The sequence below is a fragment of the Adiantum capillus-veneris genome, chromosome 5 (assembly GCF_014529385.1).
Source record: "Adiantum capillus-veneris isolate H3 chromosome 5, ASM1452938v2, whole genome shotgun sequence".
Taxonomy (NCBI): Eukaryota; Viridiplantae; Streptophyta; class Polypodiopsida; order Polypodiales; family Pteridaceae; genus Adiantum; species Adiantum capillus-veneris.
This window is the reverse complement of record NC_140935.1, coordinates 98,605,580-98,612,578: the sequence shown is the minus strand read 5'-3', so window position 1 is coordinate 98,612,578 and position 6,999 is coordinate 98,605,580.

The window sequence follows — 6,999 nt, the reverse complement described above, 5'->3', positions numbered from 1 at the left end:
TTTCCTAGGAAAAATTCGGCAAAGTTTCCCCTGTAAACTGACCTCTGAACCAATATCAACCTGTCAAATGAACCAAGAAAGCTTCAGATTTTGCATAAATTTTGGCAGAGTCTCCTTTGTTAAATGGCTCTGGTGTACTCAAAAACAGACCAAAAAACAGCTCAAGAACACTATCTCTCTGACACTGTAAGCTACAGGTAAACCTGTCCTTCACCTGTACTGTCTCTGACTGTCGTGTCACTATTCTGTAAGCATAGACTGTGACAATGCCTCAACGGCAGTAAAGCAAAGATGCAATCCCAACTGTCTAACTCACAGTCAATACATCCTAGCTGCCTATCTAAGGGTGCTCGAGGGATCGCTCCAAGACCTGTATCACCGAAAGGATCTCAACATTCGAGAATCCCCCATCTCAATAAAACCTCACTTGACCCTCAAAAAAGGCTGCAGTAAATTTGACAGTACATAGACTTCCCACAAAGTCATACATCCACAAATTTCCCACTGTATGCTATAACCACTGCGGCGGTTGTTTGCTGCATGACTCACAGCCTGCAAACCCTCAACAGACATACATCATCTCTGACAATACATCCCATGTGTAAGTACCTGCAATTTCAGGATGAAATCTGGAATATCAAGCAGCAAACACAAGCTACCTGATGAACTAGTGGATGTCACTTACAGTCTCTGTGTAGATGCGCCCGTGTCGTATGTGACACGCCTCTAAGAACTGTGAGCCGTCCTTCGATGTGTAGACAGCCACAAATCAACACTCTGGGAGTGTCGATATCCTCAGCACCTACAGTCGTAGGCCGAAAACCCCAAATTTGCAGAGTCGGATCTGCACCCGCCGAGACCACGTAGTCGAAAATGGCCTGCGCAGACCTTTGTCGAAGCCGAACGGTGGCGGAGATGACCTCAGAATGAAATTCTGAGCACACCAATCCCTTAGGGCTTTCCAACAGGATTTGGGACCGTGTCTTCGCCTGTCGAATTTCACTCCAATCTGAGCTGGTGACTCTAGCCTCCTGCAGTGCTACCCCGAGCCTCGATCTGAGCTCTGATACCAGTTGAAGGAGTACGAGCGGAAGTGTGATGCGAGAGAGAGTGTGAGAAGAAGAGCACGATGATATGGTGAACTCGCTCTACTGTAATGTGTAGAGCATAGTGAGTTCTTATTAGGTTTTTACAAAAGAATATGTGTACATACCTAGCGGCCCGCCCACTTACCTGGGCGACCACATTGGGCTTTATACCCCAACAACTAGTTCATTCTGCTAAAATCTCAGGAAAGATCAATCTAGTTAGATGGCCAGCCACTAGAATAGCCAGCACTAGAGCAATTTAACTTCAGCCCAGTAGTAAAAAGTAGTCAAGAAAAGTTTGATGACAAGAGCTCAACAATCAAGGAAATAGAGATGTAGAATGGATTATTGGAGTTAGGTAATCCCTTCAAAGACTATGCTGCTGGTATTCAAACTAAGAAGGAAACTGATTCACTTGCTAAAAGAAAGGGAGAAGGCCCAAATTGGTTAATCCCAAAAGATCAAGAAATCAAAGAGTGGAATATTGTCTTAGAGTATAACCCTCAAATGATTAAAATAAATAAGCATCTAGAATGCGAGATTAAGGAGAGAGCAAAGGCACTGTTCCAAAAATACAAGGATGTATTTGCATGGGAACATATGAATCTGAAAGGAGTATATCCAGAGGTGTGCTAGCAGTGGATACCACAAAATCTTGATGCGAGACCAGTCAGATTATAGAGGTACAAGATAAAACCCAATTATGCCAAGAAAGTCAAGGAAGAGATAAACTTCTCAAACTAGGGTTCATAACAGAGGTAGCAAAAGTGTCTAGCTATTTTCAATTTTGATAATTCTCAACAAGAATGGAAAGCTAAGGGTATGTGTAGACTACAAGAAGCTAAATGCTCAAACTGTAAAGGAGCCTTTTCCACTACTCTTTACAGACATGTTACTGTTGAATGAGATTGCATGCCATGAAATATACAGCTTCATGGATGGATATAGTGGCCACAGTCAGCTAAAGGTTGCACATGAGGACTGGGCTAGAACAACATTCATCACTTAATGGGGAGCGTTTATGTATCTAGTCACTCCATTCCGACTCTACAATGATTAAGAAGCCTTCTAGAGATGCATGATGGAGATATTCAATAAGTTTTTACAAAAAAATATAGATGATGTTATCATATTCTCCATAGAGAAAATTCATTTGTTATTTTTGGAGGTGGTCTTTGAGAGGTTGAGAGAGAAAATTATATGCATGAATTCTTTCAAGTCAAGTTCATGGTCTAGAAAGGAAAACTTTTGGGACATATCACCTCTAGAAATGATAATGAGATGGCCAATATAAAGGTTAAGTATGCTCAACATGCTAGAATTCCAACAACAATTTTGGAATTGGGCTCTTTTTTGGGGTACGTCAACTTCTATAGAAGGTTTAGTCATATGTTTACATCCAAAGCACTTTATTTATATCAATTAAATAATAAAAGAAATAAGTTCATTTGGACCCAAGAATGCAAGCAAAGTCTTTAGTGTTTAAAGAATGTGACTAGCACGAAGCTAGTTTAGGGTAGCTAGATTGGGATGTGATCTTTCATGTACATGTTGATGCATCTAGAATGTGGATGGAAGCTATTTAATGGCCTAGCCTGATGGGAAGGATAGACTACCTAGTTTACTTTGCCAATAGTCACAAGTTTAGAGTGGCAAAACAAGAATACCCTATTACTGAGAGAGAAGCATTGGGAATGGTGTTCAATGCCACCAAATTTAGACATTATCTACTAAGAAAAGTTTGAAAGCAGATCTCTGGTGGCAAATTATGATGACAAATGTCAAAGAATTTTACAGAACCTATGACATTTGTCAGATGATGGGAAGGCCAACAATGAATGACATGACACCTCTCACCCTAGTTTAGCCACTTGGAGTACTTATGAAGTGGGCGTTAGACTTTATGGGTTCATTTAATAAGGTCTCCCGAAGAAAGAATAGGTATAGCATTATGGCTACCTGCTATGTTAGCAAGTGGGTGGAAGCTAAAGCTTACCAGACAACACTCCTAGATCAACAAATGTTTTCCTATATGAGATTATCATTTGCAAATTTTGTTGTCCCATTGACATTGTCATAGATTATGGAGCACACTCCACAAATGAAACAATTCAGACATTGATTGAGATCTTCTCAGTTAAGCACAAGAAATCAATGTCATATTATTCAAGATGTAATGGTTAGGTATAAAGTAGCAACAAGACCATTACGACCATTCTGATAAAGATTGTTTAGAAAGAGCCACATTAGTGGGATACCAACTTCAAATAGCATTATGGGCCCATAGGACTGCCTACAAGATTACCACTAGTATGACAACCTTCAGAATTATGTATGGAATGGAGTTATTAGTTACAATGGATTTTGCATCTCCTAGTCAGACTAGGATTAGAACATAGCATGGATTTCAATCAAAATCTAAAACAAAGATTGGATGAATTTCTACATCTGGTGAGCTCAGACAATGAAGCATGCTGGAACAAAAAGTCGTTCAACAAAGAAGGAAACACTAGAATGATAGTAAAATCAAGGTCAAGGAATTTAAGAAAGGTGATCTTGTACTATTATATCAGTCAAAATTGGACCAAAGAAACCTAACTTAAAGATAGTTTGGTCTGGATCGTATGAGGTTGACTGGGTATTCTCTAATGGAATAGTAAGATTAAGGGACTAATTTGGATTATTGTTTCCTGGAGTTTATAACGAGGCCAAGATCAAACTATATTTTTCTAGATAAAAGAAAAACCTAGTAGAAATAGAACCAAAAACCATTTTGAATTAGAGGGTGAGCCATTGGACTTGTTCCACATCATACCAGTTAAAGAGGTGTGTAAGGAGCTAATCAAACTAGTTGTTAGTTCAATTTTGAAATAGACATAACCAGAACTAGTGAAGGCTGACAAACTCAATGGTCATAGGAAATCAACAATCAAGGCCAATATATACCAGGTAATGAGTAGGCAACCAAGCCAACTCATGAATGACATGTGGTTGATAGTGGTCCCAAAACCAAGAGAGCAGGTTTGTGGATCATTCATGGTGCATACAAAGATAACCATGCAAAAGGTTTCAAATCTTGCAGAAACTTCTACACCTTCATCCTCTACATATCATACAAAAAGCTTCCCACCTTTGCCGTCTTTGACCTCCACAAATGCACCTTTTCACTCCAAATCTTTAATCTTGCTTATTCTTCTCACCACTATAGGTGTATAGTCACCTTCACAAGAGTGTTCAAAAGGTATGGATATGGGCAAAGACAAAGAAAGTATCAGAGAAAATGCAAGAAAGTGAGGATCAGGACACACTTTTCATTGAAGAACAAATAGATCATACATAGTAGAATTGCTCAATGCCCCACATCAAGATTGGAAAATATGTGTTCCATATGAATGAACGTGCATTACTAAAGCTTTGGGATCTAGAGGTGGTTCTTGAAGACACCATAATGGACTTTGATGCAGAGCTCATCAAGAGAGTGCTATATATTTTTGACCTTGATCATGGAATTGAAAAAATCAACGGTCAAGAAGTCGAGGCCACATCAATATCTCTAGTACATGCTCTCAAAATGCCATACCATATTAAAATAAAGCCGTGCTTAGTTGAGGAATTCAAAAAAGAATTGAATGAAGATGTTGAAGCCACAAAGAAACAGAAAAGGGGAGCTCAGGGAGTTCTTATAAAAACTCTAGAATATGGGTCAATGTACAAGCTTATTGCTGATGCCATCACTATAAAAAACAACCTCACATATGCTGTTGAGAAGTTTTTTTGCGTGCTACTACAAAGATCAAAGAACTCCAAAGCAAAAATCACCCTAGCTACATTTCTATGCAACAACCCAATTCAACAAACTGCCAAAGTCAAGACTCAAAACCAGCATGTGTTCAAGGCATAGTATGCCTAGAAATTCTTATATTGGGTGACTTGTATCCCAACACACCCTAATTCCAACAAGGTGTGGGACAAAGTAGCAAGCACTGAGGCTGGCACCAGTCGAATTACTATGTAGCAAGATTTTTTTGACCAAAAATTGACTAGGATACAACCAATGAAGGGATTGATTTAGCTATGGTTACAGTTGATACAAAAGAGCAGCAACACAAGAAGAGATGAGGATATTAGAATCCTATACTAATGGAAGCATTAAACCATTCGAGAAGAAGCAAAAGAAAACATCTCTACTCAATGAACTACAATCAAGACAAATGCCTCTAGCAAGCCTATTGTAGACAGCGGAGATAGTCTCAACAGGTGGGAATCCTCTCCAGGAAGCTGAACAGTAGACCAGCCAGTAATTACCATGGCAGTTACCACAATAACCTCAAGAAGCTATAAATAGGACCCATTACATTGTAATCGAGTTGATTGTACTTTGGGGCTGTTTGCACTCGTTGACTTCTTACTTCTATTCTTTTGGTTCTAGTATCTTCACTTGTAACTCTACTCTGTAATCATTAATACAATGGTCCATTAAGCTTCAGTCTGTAATATCTTGTATATGTAGACTCTGAATCTGAATCTGAATCTGAAACACTTTTCCATTCATTCAGTCTGTTCCTAATTCAAGTAGAGTATTTTAGATTAGTCACTATTCCAACTCAGTTTCTATACTCCATTTCAATCTCATTAACTGAATTGATGACTTCTAGTACTTGTAAATTCTAACACTAGAATCAGCTATCTGAAGAGATCAGCTCCATTTCCATTTTGGCGACGATCACGGTGGCTAGAGCTGTTTGCTCATTGACCAGACTGCTTCTCCCAGTTTGAATTTTTAGCTGAAGATATGGCACCCAAAACTAGCCGTGGTCGTCCTACCGCGTTGACCCTAATCCTGAGGAGTCAGAAAGAGATTCTGATCCTAAGACTGAATCGGGGACTAAGACTAAGGCTCCGGAGGAACACAGTCAAGCTAATGAGGCTAAGGGCTCTCAGCACTCCAGTAAATCCAGACGAAGGAGGGTTGAAAGGGAAGAACGCAAGGCCATGAGTTCTTGGACCACACATGGGGATGAAGGGGCCAAAGGTAGTAAAGGTAGTTGCCACAATTCCAGCAAAAAAGCCAAGAAAGAGACAAAAACTGATATTGCAGAAGAAATTGACTGCGATGCAGATACAGATCATTACAATAAATCTTCAAAAAGGAGTCAGGTTCCTAAGATGAGAAGAAGAAAAAACGATGCTGATCAACATTATTACACCTCTTCATTGAAATTTTCTTTTCCAGTATTTAGGGGTGGGAAGAAAGATGACCTGGATGTTCATATCCAAGCCTTTGAATAGTATGCTCAGTTGAAAAAAATTGATGAAGATGACGTGGGGGAATACTTTCCTCAAACATTGAAGGAGGCAGCCAGGAAATGGTACTACCATTACCCAGCTTGCCAACTCAGATCATATAACAAACTACTCAAAGCTTTCCTACTGGAATATTTAGATAACAGAGGTGATGAGGATATCCTTTATGGACTGGATAAGATAAAGCAAAGGAAATTATAAGTCAGAAGCTATGTTGAGAAAATCAAGGGATTGACAAGGCGGTTATAAGAACCACCATCAGAAAAATGGTTGTGGGCATGGGTTTTAAATGGTTTCCATAGTAGGAAGCTGAGAGAACAAGAGGTGCCTGCACCAACCAAGAAAGTTGATGATCTGGTGCAGCGAGCCCTGAAGCTGGAACAACAAGCTAAGAAGGAAAGAAGCCATAAGAAGAGGAGGTCCAGTGATAGTAGTACTTCTACTGAGAACTCTAATCCCAGTAAGACCTCCAGTAGTTCTGAAAGCAGCTCATATGAGAGGAGCAAAGACAAGACTAAGGGGTCTTGGTCTAGGAAGATTGATGAGATGGCCCTGGTTCAAACATATCTTTTGAAAAAGGCTCTGGTACATACACCTCATCTCGTAC